This window comes from Canis lupus, chromosome 36 (assembly GCF_003254725.2).
Source record: "Canis lupus dingo isolate Sandy chromosome 36, ASM325472v2, whole genome shotgun sequence".
Taxonomy (NCBI): Eukaryota; Metazoa; Chordata; class Mammalia; order Carnivora; family Canidae; genus Canis; species Canis lupus.
In genome coordinates, this window is record NC_064278.1 from 12,905,977 (window position 1) to 12,928,067 (window position 22,091).

The following is a 22,091-nucleotide window of genomic DNA, read 5'->3' on the forward strand; positions in this document are numbered from 1 at the left end:
GATCCCAGGGTCATGGGATCGAGTTCTGCATCGGGCTCCCCAAGGGGAGGGAGCCTGCTTCTCCTTCTGCCTATGTCTCTGCCTCTGTGTCTCTCGTGAATAAATAAACAAACAAATAAATAAAATCTTTAAAAAAAACAATATTGCAAAAGTCAAAGTTGTGGGAGTCTCCCTTCTGATCACTGTATTTTAAAATAGAAATTACAACACTGTCTTAACTTTGCTGCTGTGCCCACTGTACAGGAATGGTGTTGCTTAGTACATTCTCTGGGAGGACCAAGAGTGGAAGAAAAAATTGCACTAACTACTTAATGTTAAGGATTTTATTAAAATGACAGGATCCATTTGTTGGAAAAGACATTCGATGCTTCTCGTAAACATGCAGTTATATGTCCAGTCTCTAAAACCAAAATTCTGTGCCAAAGACCCACCTTCAAGAAACAGCATATTAAAATCAAGTGACTCTGCAATTACATTAACGTGGTTCAATTTTAATAGCACACTGCTCTGCAAGCTATATGTTCCTCCACAGTCTTCAAAGGGTATGTCCTATCAAGGGATGGGATGCAATTTTACAAAAATGAAGTTAAAAAAACACACCCCAAACCAACCAGTCACCATTGACATCATCAGTTTCTTTCCTTTGTGAGAGTGGGGGGAGCAGCTGCACTTAGCAGCATCAGAGGTGGCAGCAGGGGAAGAGCCAGTGCCATCAGTCAATTTGCTAAGTAGAGACAAGAAGCAAGTTCAGTGGAGCAGAAAGGTCTCTGCCTCTGCTGAGTTGATGGAGAGAAGGAATGTGATTGGTTTCTTAAGGGGCAGCAGAGGGGCGATGTGTAATTTTGCCTCCCCTCACTAAACGTGCCCGTCTATCAGAGATGAATCAACACCTTAGATTACACATTATGCAAATGACGGTCGCAGTTTGGCACCTAACGCAGTCTCCTGCCAGAGTTTAGATTCACTCCCACTGTTGTCCGTGAAAACTGAAAATAAGCATGTCCCCCTTTCCTTCCTTGGCTTCCTTGTCCTTGAAATATAGCTTCCTCTAAGCCCCACAGCTCAGAGGCTAAGCTACATGGCAGATGGCTGTGTCTCCTTGCAGAGGTTATGAGCTCAAAACTCCCAGACTAGGAAATTAATTTAACAGAAACAAAAATAGAGGGACCAATGACCCTTGCAGATCAAACATCGAGGCTCTCAGAGAAATTCAGTTCTTTAAACAAAATTCAGAAAGATCCTGACGATGTGTCAGCACCAATGAGTCAGGTAAAAACCATACCCAAAGGTTGCTATTTTCTGATTTCCTTATTGAAAGGTGACACTGGAACAATAAATGGAATGACTATGTGGGATATAAACTTTTTTGTGCCACCATTGAAAAGGACATGTCTTTTTTTTTTTTTTTTTTTGAAAAGGACATGTCTTAATATGGAGAAAGGAAAGCTGAAAGTTCTGATCTGTCTTCATGTAAATACTATAAAAGAAATTGATTTGACCATCTCCCACCAAGTCCCAGGGTGACACTGGAAGATATGTGCTGAAATTATAGGAATAGCAGATCTGTACATGAAAAATGATATCTTTAAGTGAATATGATCAGATCCTAGTACAAATTCCCAAGGGAAATTCTAAAAAGTCTCTTCCTATAGCTCCTAAGAAACATCTGTATCCAAAATGCTGTGATTGATCCCTGGGGTAGATGATTCTTAAGACTACTTCCAACATTGAAATTAAAACTGTAAGGATGAGTTTTAATCATGATGGCTCAGCGGTTCAGCGCCTGCCTTCCACCCATGGCATGATCCTGGTGTCCCAGATTAAGTCCCACATTGGGTCCCTGCATGGAGCCTGCTTCTCCCTCTGCCTGTGTCTCTGCTTCTCTGTCTCTGTGTCTCATGAATAAATGAATAAAATCTTTTTAAAAAACCTGTAAGGAGTAAGGCATGAAATCAGAATTTTTAACAAAATCAAGCTCAATGTTGGACTTCTGTATCAGTGAAGGGTTAATTCTGTGGTAATTATTAACTAAAAAGAGAACTTTTCTGAACAAAATATGGTATATTGATCTCCATTTCAGAAGCACTCTAACCCAGGTCAGAATTCAAAAATAAAAAAGAACTGGGTCAGGGCAATGGTATTCTTGTGGGTCATAGGATCTTTAAATAGACTCAGACTAAAAGGAACCTCCACTTTGTACCTTTGTATGAAGGCTGAGTGCATGACACTGTCTTCCGTGTAAACATTCGTGCCCCCAGTAGAAAACTAAACTTGAAGTCAAAAACGATGGTACCCAAACGAAGTCCTAGATTTTTCTTTAGAAAATAGCCAGCCCTGTCTGAATAATTGTCTGCTTAGTGTACATGTCTCATAGGAAGGTGGAGAAAAAGACCAGCTTAACCTTGGCTTGTCTAAAAGGCACAGTGTGTTCTCTTTCCAGAAGATAACAAGTCTCTTTTTGAGATCAGAGACCCAAGTTCTAGCTTTGGATTCCACTGGTTCTTTTACTTTGGTTACAAATGGCTAATCACTCTGGAGACATTGTCCTTATAAGGTGCTGTGACGACATTTGTACACCAATCGTGCTTATCAACACACTGACATCCTTTTCAGGCAAGCAAAGAAACTGCTGCTGCCTTACGTGCTGTCACACATTTCACTGGAATGACAACTTGATAAACGTACCTGTGTAATACTGAAAACCACCTCGAATAGCTTTTTTTAAAAAACATGTTTTTAAAAAGTGGCTCCACAGTGTTACATTCATTTCAGGTGTACAACACATGATTCAACAAGTTCCTACATTATGCTGTACTCACCACAAGTGTAGCTGCCCTCTGTCCTGATCCATTGCTATTTCTCATATTTAAAACAATGTTTTTATTTTATTTTAAGATTTTATTTATTTATTCATGAGAGGCACAGAGAGAGAGGCAGAGACACAGGCAGAAGGAGAAGCAGGCTCCCTGAGGGGAGCCCGATGTGGGACTTGATCCCAGGACCCTGGGAGCACAACCTGAGCCAAAGGCAGATGCTCAACTGCTAAGCTACCCAGGACGTCCCAAAATAAAAGGTTTTTAAAGATTTAAAGGTTTTTTAGGAAGCCTCTCTGGAGCCATCTCCTCCATCCAGTCTCATAACTCAGTATGGATAGGCTCTAGGTCTTCACCCATCAGAAGGAAGATTGGCTTTTGTGGTTCATTCACATATGGCATCTGATCATTGTGAGCCACATTCGTATCTGAAGGGAGACCAGAAATTTGAGATAGTGCCTTCCTGTGCCTTTAGGATAAGAAAAACAAGAAAAACAATGGGATTAAACCTCCAATTTGGCAAATTCCCCAAAGATATTGAGATTATATGGATATTCTTTCACATCCCCCAATTAGCAAACCTGGCCACAGTGGCATTGCCACACTTGTCTGAGCAGCTTCTGCAAAATGTACAAATGAAATGTATCAGCCGTCTAATGAGGCTCAAAGGCCTGTTCCAGCCTCCCCCTTTTTCCTAACTGGGGGTGAGAAGCAATACCTGGATGCTTTTTAGCCAGTAGCCACTGAAGCCATGTTCCTAATTAGGAAAGTAAAATGCCCCAGACAAAAATACAAGAAAAAAAAAATCCAAATCATTTCAGTAAGTACAGATTTTGAGATTCTCGATTTGCTGCCAATAGCGTATCTCAGAGAGAGGGGAAAATATGGTAAACCACAATAAATAAAGATGGAAGGCTAATAGATTAAAGTCATTTTAATGACTATAATATGTTTCCATATTATGCCATATTTCCTTTAAAATACAATTGCCTCTTGGTTTTTGGTTTTGTTTTGGTTTTGCTTTTCTTATCTTTTTTTTTTTTTTGGTTTTGCTTTTCACAATTATTTGACACATAGAGATAGCCAAAGTTTTTCTAGTCCAATTTGACTTCCTTTCTATGAAATATTACTTCAAGATGCTTCACAGTAAGGGCAACTAGGATGAATGACAATCAAGATCTCAATCCTTACAACATGGTGTGGAACTCTCCTTAGACCAGAGAAATCTAGTCCAACAGGCTCCCTCATGTCATACCTGACCTGATGCCCAGAAGAACTTTGATGAACAATCTCCAGATAGGTATTCTCAATACTTGATAGCTCAAATCATGATTGGAGTTGGCTCATCAAACAGACTACCAGGTTGTGCTAATTTCGGCCTCTTAATAACTGCCCTTATTGTGCTGACGATACTGTGTATTGTGTAAGTGATATGAGCATTCATTATAGAATGAGCCTCGGGATAAATAATCTGGAAGACTTCAAACAAAACATGGAACCGTTTCGTGCTGCCATCAGAAAAGCCCCCAGATGCTATACTATTCTCATCCCAAGAGCCAGAAAGGTTGACTTAGAACTGTTCTGTGGATTTGACCCATAAATTGCAGGTTTTGATTGCTTGTATCGTTCCTCTGAAATATTAGCAGCCTGGGAATAAGTTGTAGTTACAGATTAATGAGCCAGGTTGGGAAGTTATGTCTATCAGCAGCACTATGAGTATGGTTTCAGGGACTCCAGTCAGCAGATCATTGTTGGCGCCTCTGTTCCCTGACACCACAATTGAGACATGTGAAGTTTCTAGGACAGGGCTTATGGAACCGAGAACACTGTCATCTCTTCTAATATTCACATGCCTGGAGTCTCTGAGAATACTCACAGAAAAAAATTTGGGAAACACAGGAAGTCTGTTAGACTAAAATATCTGGCAGTGGAGGGATGATTTACATAAATGAAATACAGTAGTAATTGAAAGCAAAGTGAGGGTAGGTAATGGCATGCAAAGCTGTTGATGATGCTAAAAAAAAAAACCTGCATGAAAAGGTCATTACAACACGATCCTATGTTTATAATTAAAAATATAAGATATGAATAAAGAAAAGATCTATTTGTCAACAGTCCTTGTATCTGGTTGATAGAATTATGGGTGGGTTTTCTTTTCTTGTTTATTTTGATCCCCTAAATTTTCTGTCTTGTGTATGTACCTTTTTTGGGGAGGGTGTTGAGTATGTATCTTTTTTGTCCAAGTAAAACAAAAGCTTTCTCAAAAGCAATATGGCCTTAAAATACAGTGTTAGAAAGAGAAAAGTTAGAAAAATTAAGAGTTATAAGATACTAGGCTTACAAGAATCTTTAAAAATAGATACTCTAATAGGATTATGCTCACCCCATAAAGTAACCAAAAGGCTGTGACCAGTCTGCCTTTCTTTAGACCTCTTTTTTAAGAAACAAAAAATGCAGTAACAATAATGTGATGACAGTCATTTACAATTCCAAAAGGGAAGTCACAGAGCGTCTTAATTGTCCGATAGCACACAGCATCTTGAACTGTGCTGCTAGAAAGCATTTAGTATAAACAAAGTTTAGTGAGCCATTTTATGTCTGTCTTGAGATTCTCAAAGGAATAGATCGTATTAAAGGCTCTGAGCAGTCCTGCAGTAAATTAATGTGAAAATTTCATTTAACCCAGTGTTTCTGCCCATTAGCATCTCACAACCCAAAGTAGTAAGTATATTGGAATACAGTCTGGTGACAAGGCAGTACTTTGAAAAACCTCTTTCGGGGATCCCTGGGTGGCGCAGCGGTTTGGCGCCTGCCTTTGGCCCAGGGCGTGATCCTGGAGACCCAGGATCGAATCCCACGTCGGGCTCCCGGTGCATGGAGCCTGCTTCTCCCTCTGCCTATGTCTCTGCCTCTCTCTCTCTCTCTCTCTCTCTGACTATCATAAATAAATAAATAAATAAAATTTAAAAAAAAAGAGAAAAAGAAAAACCTCTTTCATACCACATGAATACATTACTCCTATTGGGCTTTTACTTGTTTGTTTAGCTTTCAGACCCAACTGGAAGATAAATAATAATCCTGATTTCTGACAATTGCTTCAGGAGCCGTGCCCTAGAGCTCCCCAGGCACCCAGAAGCATTGGCACTTCTCTAATAGTCTCCTGGGACTGACACATACCCAGGAACCAAGGAGATCATTTTTACCATTGCACTTCATGCCTTGAAAATACTTTGGTTATTAGAGGTTATTCTTTGCCCCATTCCTGTTACCCCAAAATGCATATTTGCCTGTTGAATCTGGCAACATATGGCCACTGTAAAGAATCTCAAAGCATACAAAAACCAACCTAATAATAGCTCTGAAGGTAATTTCCTGGAAGGGCATTTTTAGCAGTGAAGTTATGCTGGCTCCAAACTTTTCGATGTTTAAACTCTTATCAGTAGCTTGGAATTGACATGAGGTAAAGCATCTTGTTAGGAGATTTCATAGAAGAACACAGTACAGTTGCTATTGCAAATAATGACTGTGGCTATGGTAACCCAAGGTGAAAAGCACTATTTGCATCACTTTATCACTCCTTAGAGATCCAATTTACACATGTTACTGCTGTAACTGGACAAGATGGATGTAATCACAAATGACCCACCATAACAGCAAGCCAGATAATTTATAAAAAATTGGTTCAGAAAGACATTCAGGAAAGAGTAATTCAAGGATTTGACAGTTGACAACTTGTGGAAAATTTTTAAAAATATTCACCCCAGAAAAGTTCAGATTCTCTATTATGTTTTCTGAATTTCTCTTTTATTAATGCCAGGCTAGTTGCACGTGTGTGTTTGTGTGTGTGTGTTTATTGTCATTCACAGATATATCTTTTATCCAGAAAAATTATTTTTAATCTAGAATCATTACAACAAAGTCATGAGTTCAGGAATTCAATCAGAGACAGAGGTTTGGCATGAATGGCATAGTAAAAAAAAAATGGCCAGACATGAGAGAAGATTTACACTCAGACTACACAACACCTTTTGATGTATCCTTCTAGCACATCACATAAATGCTTGCTTTGGAATACAGTCCACTTATCTATGATATCTCAGCTCTCGAGAGCCCTCAACAAGTTCTCTTGTTGATGCCATCTTATTGGATGACAGGTTAACTGTTGATGGCTATCTATCCGGAAACTATTCACTCAAACAGTTATTCGTTTATCAAGTACAGTATCTCCTGCACCGTGCTATTATACTTAAACATAGTGATAAAGATAGAAATAATAATAAAAGTAGTAAAAATGGTGATAAAGTCAGGGAAAATCTTTGTCCTTATATAGGTTACAGTTTATCAAATAGACACAGTTAAAAGCAATGAGGAAACCAGCCTAGTGATTGAGGGGTCTTTCCATAGGACATAAACAATCAACCCAAATTGTGATCAGTGGTAAAGTTATGAAAGTATTTTGAAAGTGAAGAAATGATGAAAGTGTGGTGGAGAAAGAAAAATGAGTTCATGAGCAACGACTACCTCCACCTACTTAATTTCAACTACATTCTATCATTAATGCAACACTGTGCCATACCAAACAGCTCCCTATTCCCCAAGTAAATCAATTTAACATCTTTGTTTCTTTGCAGATGCTTTTCTCTTACCATTGAATGTCTCTTCCCCACAACCAATTTTTCTCCTAGTGAGATTTATCTATTCGGTTTTTAAAATTTGAGATCCAAGTCAAAATTTGTTTCTTACATGAAGGTAACCCAGTCATCTACATCAAAAATGAACTATTTCAGTAATAGTACCGTAACTCTATTTGTTCCTTATTTCTTTCCACATAGATTATAGTTAATATAACTCTAAGCTCCTTAGAGGTAGTGAATTTGCATTTTAGTTTGTGTATTTATTGTAACATTTATAAATTTTAATCATGGGATTGTCGAATATAATGAATGAGTAAATGCAAACAAAAGCATACTGGTTCTCAGTTATCCTCCCTCCCAGGGGCTCCTGGATGGCTCAGTCAGTTAGGCATCTGGCTCTTGGTTTTGGCTTAGCCTGTGATGTTGGGATCAGGAGATCAAGCCCTCTTGCGGGCTTCATGTTCTGCAGGGTTCTGCTTGAGACTGTCTCTCCCCTCTGCTCCTCCCCATTCTGCATGTGTGCAGTCTCTCTTTCCCTCTTTCTCAAATAAAGAAAATTTTAAAAAATAATAATAATCCTCCTTTCCAAAGAAAAAAAGAACAGAGAATAATGAGTTGTCAGCATGTCTTCAGACTTAGGAGTAGGCACCTGTATGATACCATGTGTAATTATATAGGTAAAATTAACACATCACAAAAAAAGCAAATGAATTTTCAGCAATTTTTGAGAGTGTATTTATGGTGGCCTATTTTTAAATGAAGGCTGCATGGTTTTCAGTGAATTCACCTAGAAAAAAGGTACACAAGAGTTTCCTAAAAGAGATATTCAGTTGTCATCCAGGGCATCTTGTCCTGAGCAAGATCACAACAACAGGGCCATGTGACATCCAGCCAAGAGACACATGCCATACATTTTTAGATAGCTTTGAGAGAGAAAATAGAGTTTTCAAATGTGATCCTCATTCAAAAGGCTGCTCCTTACATGGGCAATGCTATATAGCATTTTCCAAGATGAATATAGCAGGGACACATCGTTTTATGGTGGTAGGTAGTTCACTCAAACAATGTTTAAATGTCCAGCAATTTATAATAACAAATTTATATGCCACTTTATATGTATCTCACAACCAACCTGAAAATTAGATTATCATCGTTTCATTTTATACCTAAAGAAGTAGAGAGAATAGTATGGTTTGGGGTTTTTAATTACCAAAAACAGAAGCCATTTTACCAGGCAAAAGAGAAAGAAATTTATGGAAAGGCATTAAGTAGCTCGTGGAATCTCTGGGAGGCAAGACCCCCATGTGGTTACTAACCAACCAGAGTAGCTTGCCCGTAAGAGTGCAGCCCAAACAGTGCTTGACAATTCGTTGGAGCTGTCTTAGGGGGCACAGCATTGCTTCCACTGCCTCTACTCACACCTATGATGTCACATCTGGAGAATGAAAATTCTATCACAGCTGTTCGAGCAATACCAGACACCTTTGTCACTCCATGTGTTTTCCAGTCAGTCCAAATCACTGGAAAGCAGCTGCCATCTTATGTGGCTCAGTCCATCATCTGTGTCTTGCCCAGAGGCATCTGATTGGTGGAAACTAGGTCATATGCCTTTATCCAAGTTGTAAAGGGACCTGGGAAATTCAGTTTTGGACTTGAGCTTCTTTTACAACTGGCCCTTTTCCTGGAAGAAAAGCTAAAAGGGAATTGGAATAGAAATAGATTGAAATAGCTAAACTACCAAATCTTCCCTAAATGGAGAATTATACTTGACTCCAATCACATAGCTAGTAAGTGCCAGAGCCTCAGATGCCAAGTCTTATACTCAGCCCAAGATAGAATGACTGCTTTATTATGGTAGAGATGAGTAGTTCATCTGACCTTCAAAGCTGAGTTAAAATATCCCTTAAGATCAACTGTTTCCTTTTGACCTAGAATTGTTTGAGCTTTAAGAATCATTACTGGTATGGTTTTCTAGACATCTGAATATTGTGAAGGGAGTAGCTTTATGAATGGAGTTGAATCCTTCATCCTTTCTCAAGTTCTCATTAAAAAACAATAACTACATATTTACATTGTGGAACTAAAGATCTCAGGGCCAGAAAGACCCTTGAGCCATGGTGAGATGCACAGCAGTTGTGAGTTCATTTTCCCTATGTTCACATTATTCCTTGGAAGTAGGAGAAAAAAAAATGTTTTAATCTGACTGATGTAAAAAGTGAAATGTATGATATGGCATATAGAACCACATTACAGTTCATATCCATGTTTGGGTTTTTTTTTTTTAAGATTTATTTGATTTATTTTAGAGAGAGAGAGAGAGAGATCACATGTGGGAGCTGGGGAAGGGACAGAGGGAAAGGGAGAGAGAGAGAAGCAGACTCCCTGCTGAGCATAAGGCCTGACACAGCTTAGTCCCAGGACCCTGAGATCATGACCTGAGCCAAAATCAAGATCCAGAGGCTTAACCAACTAAGCCACCTGGCATCACTGCATCCAGATTGAATCACTCGCTAGCTGTGTGACACAGGGGTAAGTTGTTTACTCTTTGGGCCTCAGTTTCCTCTTTTATAAAATGGGAACAAGGATGCCTATTTCTTATAATTGTTACTGAGATTCTACATAAATTATAGAGAACATCCTAAGTGTGAGTAGAGGCAGAGAAGCAATGATGTGTCCTCTAAATATATAAATTACATGTACAAATAGTGATTTGTAAGGCATTTTATATAGTCCTAGCAAATAGTATTAAATAGAAACTATTGTTTAAAACATTATTTCAAAATAATTAATGTCATAATCTTGATTTAACAAATTTGAAAAATGAAATGCTATGCTAGTCTATCCGGTCATAAAAACGGTTGCACTTTTTTTTTTTTTTAGGCAATCCAGAATATTAATTTATTTACTCTCCCCTCAGTCCCACATCCTATAGTCCATCTTTTCCCCCCAAGAACCTTCTGAAGACCCCTTTCATGTCCTTGTCCATAGGCTGTAGACGTGGGGGTTCATCATGGGAGTAGCTACACTCTTGACTGTAGACGTATGATAGAGAATAATGACAAGATTTTCTTCCTCTATTTTCTGATGGTTTTACATTTTTATGGCTTATGTGTTTAAAACAAAAAGTCTATTTCCTTCCACAACTGACCTGTTTCCAATTATACTTACAGACCTTTCCTAAATTCTACTTTTATAGAACTCAAACTGTCTGATGGTTTTCAAATAATATAATAAGGGAAAGGGAAAGCAAATAGCTTGATATCTCTTTAAAAAGTCACCTGTACCATCTGTCTAGGAGTTACTGGAAAAAAATGACTATTAAAATGCAGTCTTAAAAGTAAAAAGTAGCCTCAGAATTTCACGGAAACTCATCTCTAATGGGCCAAGTAAAAATATGCTTTGAAAGGGACTTTACAACATTTTAACAGTTTCAGAAACAGCCTAACATCTCCAACATAAAGAAGAGTGGAACTCTCGTATGTGTAGGTGAACAAAAGCACAAAATCATTTTTTACCTTGTGCTGTCGTTAGCAAACCTGTCCTCTACACCTGTTAGGGTTTGCCTCCGATTCAAACTTTCCAGCTTAAGAACTTGGACTTAAACACGTGTTCTGACGTCTATTTTCTACAGGGAAAAGAAAAAGCAAATATCCCTCTGCTTTGGTATAAACTTACATTTTTACCCTGAGAGAGAACTGTGCTGAAAATGGGAAAGGATGGCAAGTTCATGGGTCCCTGACCCACCTTTCCAGTGAACACTGCTAGAAAGCTGACAGCAGAAGCCTTTTGCAAGAGAGCTAGTTCTCCATGCTAATGAGACTGGAGGGAGGGCTGAGTGCCAGTGTGGAAAATGAGAAGAGCAGGAAGAGGAGAGGTGACGAGAAGAAACCTCAAAGACCACCAGAAATGTGAGCAGAGAAACATGAGGATGCAGTGAGGAGGAACCCTGGGCAAGAGTTGGAAGAAGAGGGTGCCTAAGTGTGTCAGGGCAGGTCTCACAGCTTTACTCAGAATGGTGTCATGTTCCATGTGGATAGATCGCAAGAGTTACTAGGTGGGGAAATAGAGAAAAGCATGAGAGAGCCCTTCTTTAGGGGCTCAGGATATGAAATGAAAGAGAAAAATATGACAATAATTGAAAACGATGCCAGGGTGAAGAGGTTTTGTTACTGTTATTCCCATCATTTTTCAAAGCCCTTCCAGAGACAAGAGAGCCAATGGGAATGGAAAGACTGGAAATGCCAGATACTGCAGAGATGAGCCGTCCGTCACGTGGGTTGAGGAATCATGGAGGGGTGAGGAGTTTCTGATCAGTGAAAGTTAATGCAATTTTGAAACTAAGAGAAATTTTTGAGGAGGAAAGTGTTTCCAAAGAGCCTTCATGGCAGTACTACCACTTGCATCTTTTTCTGTTGACAGTCAATCCTGTGCTTTGTCCAGGAGACCAGGTTGTCTCAGTCTCTTTGACAATGAGACCTTACCCCACAAAATGTAAAGACTCAGGAGTAAGAATAAAGATGGCAGATGATTGCGGAGAGCTGATGTGGTGGGGAAGAGGGAATGGTGCAGTGAGACGGGAACGAGAATGGAGTCTCAGAGGCATTCAGCCCTGCCCGTGGAATCCAAGTGAGAGGAGTCCAGTGTAGCCTCAAACAGATTCAAGAGCTATGTAGGGTGGATTGTGGTAAAGAGTTCAAGGCTCCAGGAGAATGAACAGTGGCAGCCTGGGCCTCTAACCATTGGAGAAATAAGAATCTTAAGCAAAAAGGAAGTTGTAAAAAAAAGGGGGGGATGTATAAGAGGGTAAATCTCTAGCCCCAAATAGTATCTGATGTGGTGAAACTGAGCAAGTGTTTGGTAAATAGCTTGTGGGGAGCGATGCTGGGGATTGAATGAGGTAAGGACTGTGAAGAGCCAACATGGGTGACCGAGGATGGGAATGGCAACCAAGGGCAGTATTTTTCACCTGACCAGCCAGTAGGTACTAATTTGAGAAAATTATACGCAAGATCACAGATTTCAGAAACAAAAGGGTGTGGTTATAAAGCTACTCTGCCAAACAAAACTCCTTGTCACTCAGGCTTTCATTTGCGTACATTTCTAGAGCAATTCACAACGCTGATACTAGTGTGGAAATTGAGAAGTCTCTTGGCTAAGTGATGAGATGACCATATGCCATGTAATATTATATTACGGATAGGTTCTGTTACAACCTAGACCAGTCTATGAAGGAAAATGATAAATCTTGACTTGGCTTTGTCTTAAATATCTCAAAAATAATCATGGGATAGCCGGTTCAGACTTAGTATGTACACAGAATGTTAATGGTGAGGGACACCTGGATGGCTCAGTGGTTGAGCATCTGCCTTTGGCTCAGGTCATGGTCCGAGGGTCCTGGGGTCGAGTCCTACATCAGGCTCCCTGTGGGGAGTCTGCTTCTCCCTTTGCCTATGTCTCTGCCTCTCTCTCTATGTCTCTCATGAATAAATTTAAAAAGTCTTAAAAAAAAAAAAAACATTAATGATGGCTATGTCAGTGCTGCTCAGAGAGATATCTAAACCTGGTAGATTTTTTTATATTCTAAAGTTATATTAGAAAAAAATCTAGTTCTTCATCATATCAGTGTTGATAATAATCATAATATTTCCTCTAGTTTGTGTACCCCTTTCTCACAGAAGTGCAAGACCTCTTAATATACACATTATAAAATGAAATTGAATCTTCTTATGAAAACAGTCAACTGCCAAGTTTTTTTTTCCCCCCTTTTGAGTATCAGCCAAGTAAGAAATCTGCTTTAGTACCAGTCAGTCAAGATGTATTAACTTGTGGAGCAGCCCAAGTGGCTCAGCGGTTTAGCGCAGCCTTCAGCCCAGGGTGTGATCCTGGAGACCCGGGATCGAGTCCCACATCGGGCTTCCTGCATGGAGCCTGCTTCTCCCTCTGCCTGTGTCTCTGCCTCTCTCTCTCTCTGTGTCTCATAAATAAATAAAATTTTTAAAAAAAGATGTATTGACTGGTACTTGCGAAACATTTTAAAGGTGATCCTCTCTAGATTTGTCTTTTATTTATCGTGTTTATATTAATAACGATAGGGATCCCTGGGTGGCGCAGCGGTTTAGCGCCTGCCTTTGGCCCAGGGCGCGATCCTGGAGACCCAGGATCGAATCCCACGTCGGGCTCCCGGTGCATGGAGCCTGCTTCTCCCTCTGCCTGTGTCTCTGCCTCTCTCTCTCTCTCACTGTGTGCTTATCATAAAAAAAAAAAGAAAACATATTTATATTAATAATGATAATACTCTTCATTCATGTAGCGGTATATAACCTACAAGGTATTTTCAAACACGGTATCTTAGCTGATCTATCCAGTGACCCTGCAAAGTATGTCCAGATGCTATCATTCTCATTTTATAGATGGAGAAACAAAGGTAGAGGGATGCACAGAGTCCAGAGCAGATGACTAAACAGCTGAAAGTTTTATCCAGCTCTTCCAGTGCCGTAAGATTGCCTACGAGATAATTTCCATCGATAGCAACTACACAAAATTATTTCTATTATGTATTGATAAATTGATATGGTATAAAGGGGGATTGACATTAGAAAAGGAAATGAAAGGAAAAATAAAAATTGCAAGTTCTCTTCCATATGATGTCATCAGTTCCCTCATGGTACTAATATCATTCTTTGAAATATGACCTAAAATAGCACCTCTCTGTGATGGGCTAAGAAATATCTCCTTAGATGCTGTAAATTTTAGATGGCAACCCACCAACATCTTCCTGATTTCTAATAAGATCCATTTATATCGGCTTCCCCTCCCCAAAATAATGGGCCAAATGAATACTCTTTTTGGTATCGCATAGCTCATCATTTTTAAGTTCTCCCAGCTGCTGTTTCTATGAGTAGGATGTCTTTCCTCTCATCCTCTTCCACATCTGTAATAAAACATCCTGGCGTTTCTTTCCCAGCAGAGAAGCCCTACCCACGGCCCGACTACACCGCCAGGCTCCCAGGCTCCCATGATTAAATAAGTGATAGCTCTGCCCATCTTTAAAAATGTGTCTCATATATGGCCGTCAAGGCACCATATCCATCACTGCAAAGGAAGCCAAGCATTTATTTAAAATAATGAGACATCCTCATTTTCATTTTTCCCTGAGAGGATTGTAGCGATGTTTAAAAATTCTCTGAATTCTAGAACTAGGGCAACACATTGATTTGAAGAAAGCTATAATCTTCTCCGCTAATTTGAAGTGCACTTTTTCTGCAATGAAATAGAGTGTGGCTTTCAGAATAGCAAGAGCCCTAAGCCCACACAAAGACATCCTCATCCTGCCCACTCCTCTTTCAAGTTGGCCCCATTCTTCTGAGTGCAGGAATTTATAAAGACCTTTTCAATAAATTTCAAGGTGTATTGAACTAAAAGGAGAAAGGTTCAAATCATCTCTTCCAGATTTGGGAGGGAAATGATTTCAACTGCCCAATCATGATGAATATTCCCCTTTTGCTTTCCGCCACTTCTGTGTTGCAAATGATCTGTTGGGCGAGTTCAATTACGGGGTCTCTGAAAGGATTCATAATTAAATTTTTTAAAGGCTCAAATTAGCTCTTTGTCTTTCGGAGCCAGCGGAGTCAGAACGCTTACTCCTATGAGCATTCAGGGATTTCAGCTTCTGGGGGCACAAAGCCTTCCACAGCCACGGCAGCTCACTTCAAAGAAAGGCCAGGAGAGAAAGCCAGCCCTCTGTGATTCGGAGAGATAATAAGTTAGCAAGCTGTATAACATAATGGTTTATGAAATTCTTCCTTCAAGGACCATTATCTAGTGTTAATAGTGCTTTATTTCTTCCTCTCCTGTGCTTATTTAGAGCATAATTACAAGAGCGAGAGGAAGGGAGGAGGTTGGGCATCAGGATAACCATTTGCCAAATTAATGCAGCCGAGAAGAATCTCTGGCCTTTGGGGCTCGTTTATCAATTAGTTCTGTTGCGGTCTGAGTTCTTGTATTTCCCCACAGAATGAAGATTCTTTGATTTCACTCATACACCAGCTCTGAGGAAAGTCATTTGAGATCAAAACATTTTTCAGACAGGATCTCTCTTCCCCTCCCCGATATCATGATGGGCTGTACAGTGCGCTTCTCATCCATTACAAGAGCTTTTCATAAACATGAGTGGTTAGCCCTTTCTCTCCCTGCCTTCTCTTTTCTTTATTTTATTTTTCTGAATTTCTGTCTTCCTTTTATTCCTCTCTCAACTGGTTAAGATTGGGTTACTTTTTTTTCAACTGTCTTTTGTACCACGTTTTAAAGTCACTACATGGATTTTAACGTTCACACCACTTTTGTAGTGCCATATGGTCTCTGAATATTCAGAATTGTTTCTGGATAATAGGAATGCTGGTAGTTTTGAGGTGACACTGGAGAATCGTCCTTATTCTCAAACCAAGTTAGTGTCTCACGAATTGTTGACCCCAATCTTTGGGAAAATTGCCACCCTCCTACCTCAACTTTCCCAAATAGTTAGGGTCGATTTTGTGTGGGTGGAGAGAGATATCTCAAAGGAAAGAGAAAGTGGCAGAGGCACAGGACTGTTTAAACCTATGCCACGCCTGATGTCTGGGTGGTTCAGTGGTTGAGCAAAGGCAAGATCATGATCCCCAGGTCCTGGGATCGAGTCCCTTATCAGGCTTCCCAGGGGGAGCCTGCTTCTCCCTCTTCCTACGTCTTTACCTCTCTCTGTGTGTCTCTCCTGAATAAATAAATAAAATCTTTAAAAAATAAAACTATGCCATGTTCTTCATGTGGTCTTACTAAAAAAAAAAAATGAACTAGGTTTTTTTTTCATCCTAAAAATAAGCCATACTTTGTGTCCTTTTACACATTCATGTTTCTTTCTTCTTTGAATCCTAATTACACATTTTTCATCCTTTAAAAGCTGGTTTCCCCAAATCCAAGACTTAACCTGCTCAAATCAAGAAAATAAAATGTGAAGAAATGAAGTATTGGGGAGCCAAGTATTTCATTTTGTTGCTATCCAGGAAAGTAGATGTTATGGATGAAATTGTATCCTCCTCCCCCAAAAGACATGTTCACGTCCTAACCCCCAATCCGTCACAATGGGACCTTCTTTGGAAATAGGATCTTTACAGAAGTAATCAAATTGCAATGAAGTCATTAGGGTAAGCCCATATCTAATCTGACTCTGTCCTTATAAAAAGGGAATATTGGATACGCAGATACCCACAGGGAAGGGAAAATGCTGTCTAAACATGAATCCAGAGATCTAATTGATGCATCTATAATCCAGGAGTGCCAGAGATTGCCAGCAAATCACCAGAAGTTAGGAGAAAAGTAGAAAAATAGGGGATAGATTCTCATGCACAGCTCTTAGAAGGAACCACCCTGCCAACATCTTCTCAGACTTCCAGACTTCAGATTTGTGAAACAATACAAGGAACAACAGATATTGATGAGGATGTGGAGGAAGGGGAACCCTCTTGCATGGTTGGTGGGAATGCCAACCAGTGCAGCCACTCTGGAGAACAGTATGGCGGTTCTTTAAAAAGTTAAAAATAGATTTACCCTACGATTCAGCAATTATACTAGTAGGTATTTACCCAAAGACAAGACAGGAGCAGAGTTCAAAAACCAAAAGATGCTCCTGATGAAGCTTTAATCCCAAGGAGGCAAGCAAAGAACCAAAACATTGGTAAAAGATGCAATGACTAGACTGGAGATCACAGGGCTTAAGTGTCACCCCTTCGGAGAGTGACCAATTCATCTACAGTTGCTCCCTTCCCGCTTGACTCAGCCTCTATCCCATTGCCCGACTTGCATACATCACTTATCGCTACCTGAAACTATTTTTGTATTCATTTATTGTACGTTTATCTTCCGCCTACAGTTCCTAGAAAGTAAGCCCCCATCTGTCTTACCAGACTGTAGAGCAGTGCCTGGTATCTCTCACAGGCGTTCAGGGCATCTCTGATGGACAAATGAAGTAGATTTGAAAATCCAAGAGCAATCAGAACTTGGAGGTACTATATTCCTTGTGACCCCAGGGAGCAGAGGGGGCCTGTGCAGCCTTGGCCATGGGTGAGGAAAGCTTGTATGACTGCCAAGCCAACCCAGTGGCATCTGGAGCGTAGGAAGCCAGTACTGACTTGTACATGCCTGAGCCATGATGGAGAAGGACATGAGCTTGACACCCAAACTATACACGGTTCTACCCACTTGCTGCTGGATTTATTTTGAGACATATGAGAAAAGAATTTGGGCAAATGTAGGGGCCTTTTAAAAAATAAATGACTCAAAATACCAGATTGTGCGATGTGATTTCTGGGAGAAACCTGTGCTCCTTAAATTGAAAATTTTGCCCCATTAACTTGCTGAAAGGTGAAGGTGGATAGCTAGCTACTGAAGGGTTCTGTGAACAAGGTAATCTGCAATCCAGGAAGCCCCTGGGGAGGAAATCTTTCAAGTGGAGGAGAGGAATATTTCTATTGGGAGGGATTTGTATTTAATGGATGACAAGTGAATGTGTCATCGGAGGCGTCTGTGGTTGTAGTCAGGCCACTAAAAGGAATGACAGATGCTCTGTGAGCAACTTTGTATTTTAGTACATTAACGAGTCTGTTAAATGGGACTCTTTTAAATTTCATGAAACGGAAAGAACCCTCCAGAGGATTTTGCTTTGTGACATTCAGCTCCCTCCCTAGAACTTTTCAGCTGACATTTTCTTTGCTCTTTAGTGGACCTTTGCCTTTGTGTTTTCCAGAAAGAGAACAGAACTCTCTAGCAGGAAATCTGTAGTGTATTCCCTACACCAAAAAACTGACCACAATCCTATTTAGAAGAATCGATAGACCTATGTGCCCTGGACCCCCAAATCAAGAACTGATAAACTGACATAAACCCCTCATCCCCATTAGAACCTGTTCTTTACATCATACTATCTGCCTGTACAGCAGCATTTCCCCCAGAAACTCAGAGGGCTGGTGATGATCACTAATACCTATAATGTCGCCAGAGATAATAGAGATGTTATTTTTCCCCTTATTTCATCCTTAAGACTACCAAGGCACAGAAAGCCACACAGCAAGTTAGAATTACTCAAGGAGACCCCGGATCGAGTCCCACGTCGGGTCGGGCTCCCGGTGCATGGAGCCTGCTTCTCCCTCTGCCTGTGTCTCTGCCTCTCTCTCTCTCTCTCTCTCTCTCTCTGTGACTATCATAAATAAATAAATTAATTAAAAAAAATAGAATTAAGGAATAAAGCATGGATGTCTGGCCCATCACTGACTACTTCAAGCAGCATCACTGTTCTCTCTCATCTTTGCTCACATTGCTCTTTGTGTTCCAGAGGCAACTTTTTGTGTTTGTCTGGCCACCTGAGAAATCTGTGCTGTTGTACACGCAAAGGCTGTTTTTTGGTGCCCCTCGCCATTGCTACGCGTTATCCTTGGCCTTGCTTCAGATTCTAGGCTGGTTCTTTTTCCCATTTCAAATCTTCTGTTTTTATTGGTGATACCTTGTGTTAACTGGTGACCGAGATGTAATAGTACCGTGCTTACTTTTGTCCTCGTGTCTGGAAAAAAAAAAAAAAGTCAGTAGAAGGAGTGATTGTGTGTGTGAGTGTGAGTGCATGTGCGTGTTTCAGGATTTCAGAGGCCGGGAACTGCAAAGTGTCCCTGAACCTCCTCAACTGCTGCAGCTCTCCCCCGCTCCCAGCTTGAATCTGCTCTTTGCAGGTCATCATTTTCTGACGATCAGGGAGCCCCACAGAACTGGTGTCTTGCGGTGGGTAACCAACCAGAATGGACCAGGCAAAAATTCCAGCAGTGGACACACACCTAAGACAACAAAGGTACAGCTCGCAGGGAGTGTAGCAGCATGTGTTCCTCTGCCACCCTGGGCCCTCCCGTGCGGTCCCCACAGGCCTTGGGAAGCTCGAGATGAGGGCTCGCTTAGTCACTCACTCCCTAGCTGTGTGATCCTGAGCATCCTACTTAATATCTCTTGATTTTCCGTCTTCTCAACTGTAAAATGGAGACAGTACCCCTCCTGTAACACCGTAAGGGGTGAAGCTCTCTAAAATGCAGGCCCTGGAGCGCACAGCGCATGGACCAGCGCCTGGCGTACTACACACGTTTTGAAGTGAGACCTGTAATAACAACGGAAGAAGTGTCGGGTTTGTTAAGCTGTCCACGAGAGAATGCTCATTCTTCTATGAAAAGTGTTTCTGAATACATAAACTTACGTGCTCACCTATTTCTCTTATATTTCTCCCTCGTTTAGCTCTTTCTAAATCCCCCAATACCTGTTGCTATGGAGTCCTTTCCCCCAGAAAACCACACAGAAAGGTATCAGAGAAAACAATTTTTCACTTATTCCTCTGGGGCATAGAACTATGGGAGAAAGAAATCCTGAATATGGAAAAAGAAATTGTCACCAAAATCAGTGGACAGGATTTGGTGAAGGTGAAATCCTCCCTTAACACCCTTTGGATTGCAAAGATGGGTGCCAAGCTATTCAGCTCAGAACACTTTCTGAGCACCACTCACCCCAGCTTATCTCGAGAGCTGGAAACTGCACCATCACCACCCTCCTCCCCAGCACCCCATCCTCTTCTCTTCCTCCACTGTTGGTAGTCCTGGCACACACGTGCTTCTCATTTCCTGTCTTCGCATATGCTGATCCCTCTGCCTCAAATGTCTGGCTCTCATCCAGATCATTCTTACTTGCCCTTGAAGGTTCAGCTTAGAAAACTTTTGCATGGCACCTTCCCCAAGGCAGCCTCATTGTTTCACTCTGGGTAGGATGGGGGAGTACGATTCCCACCACAGTCTAAGGGAATGGGCACTCCAGGGCACCTGGGTGGCTCAGCGGTTGAGCCCCCTGATCCTGGGGTCTCGGGATCGAGTCCCAACACTGGGCTCCCTGCATGGAATCTGCTTCTCCTTCTGCCTGTGTCTCTGCTTCTCTCTGTGTGTCTCTCATGAATAAATAAATAAAATATTTTAAAAAAAAAAAGGAATGGCACTCTGTGGAGTTGCACTGTGTAGCCCACACGACCTGCTTCGCCCATGCCCTGTCCACCAGCTCTCATCTTCTGTGTACTCCAGTGGCCTTGTGATGAAATTTTTCATCTCTCTGTTTTGTTTCCATGAAGTCTTTCCTCCTAGACGAGGAGGAGTACGGGCTCTACTTCCATTTATCCAATACTTCACATGCACGCATGTGAGTAGGGTCTCGAGAAGAGAACCTGAGAGGTGCCTCTTCCAGTCCCCACTTTTGGTACACCAGCTTAGTAACAAGATGACTTTCCTAATTTAGCAGGAAAGTATGAAAAGTGACAGAGGTTCTGTGATGGTTAACGATAGGCTTATAAGCATCTGGAACAATGACAGAGAGAATTTGGTTTCTAATACCATCTTGAGACTCACTCACATCCCTTTGGCATTCAAATGGAGCCACTGTCTGTATATCCCAAGTTGAGAAACCCTTTTCTGAACTCTATGGCTGGCTTCTCACTTCATTTCGCTTGCTATTTAAAGTTTCAAAGCTTGTTGCACATCACGTCCCTTTTATCAGCCATGCTGCACCTTAGAGCGGACATTTCCTTCAGGAGCCAAGGATACTGGAGCTTATTATTGAGTTATGGATTGGATGAAGGCCTGGCTATGCCTAGAGTCATGCTGCTTGAAGCCATTCTAATATTCATTTAGTTAGGACCGTAACCACACTGAGTTATTGCTGGTCTCATATGGATCATATATTCACAGTCAGCTCTTGGCTTTGACAAGAGGATGTGTATTATCTCTGCTATTGCCCATCGTGTCTCTTCATTTCATTATGAATATCTGGCTTGGAAGCCTGATATTCAATCTATAATCCCAGTTAAGTTTTTTCAACACAGTCTCTCTCTGTTCAAGCCCGTAGTTTTCTTTGAAGCAGACTTTGTTAAAGTTGCTACCCATTATCTACTATCTCTGGCTTCCAGGGCTACCGCATTTTGCTCTAACTGGGGAGGAAGAGACAATTTTTAACATGAATGGACGTCGTACCCTGGCATAAATTTTTTTACTGGCATGAGAGCGGCTCAAGTCCTAGAAAGGATTAGAGTTCTGGAGAACAGCTTTTTAATTTGAACACCAATTAAAGGGTTCTGTCCATCTTCATTGGATCTGTGGCCCCAAGCTCAATTGTGTCTCTTACTATATTCCTGCAGTTTACTTTAAAAGAATTGAAAGGGGCGAGCTTAATTTCATCAAAGGAACATCAGGATGAATTGTTGAAAACCACAAAAAGCGATGCCATTTAGATCGCCTCCAAAATGAATGCTGCCAGCTGTCTGAAAAGACACTTGGGTGCTGGTGTCCATGCCCGAGGGTAAGGCTCTTCTTCATCTGAGGCCTCCTAGGAAACTAAGAATTAGGGACTAACATGTGTGAGAGCCAAAATTAAGAAAAAGTGAGAAAAAGTACGGAATTACTTGTAAGTCAGAGCCCAGAGAGACCATTTGAGCGAAGATTTTTCCAGCGCGCATGCACACGTTTTCAAATTCAGGGCTAGAGAAAGCAGAGGGATGTTGAGAACCGACTTCATCAGAATCGAGCGAACAAACGCTCAGACTTAGAAGCATGGA

At 40.9% G+C, this 22,091-nt stretch overlaps 1 protein-coding gene across 2 annotated transcripts in view; it reads left to right on the forward strand.

The window, feature by feature from the left end:
• The window catches only part of B3GALT1 (beta-1,3-galactosyltransferase 1), a 503,119-nt gene that overhangs the window by 475,729 nt on the left and 5,299 nt on the right, over positions 1–22,091 (forward strand). The window contains exon 1 of one of the 2 annotated variants that reach the window (XM_025460054.3): positions 21,688–21,835. The exons of the other annotated variant lie outside the window; for it this stretch is intronic. The gene's annotated coding sequence lies outside the window, so the exon portion shown is untranslated. Of the gene's footprint in view, positions 1–21,687; positions 21,836–22,091 lie in introns of those variants that run through there. 2 annotated transcript variants of the gene reach the window in all.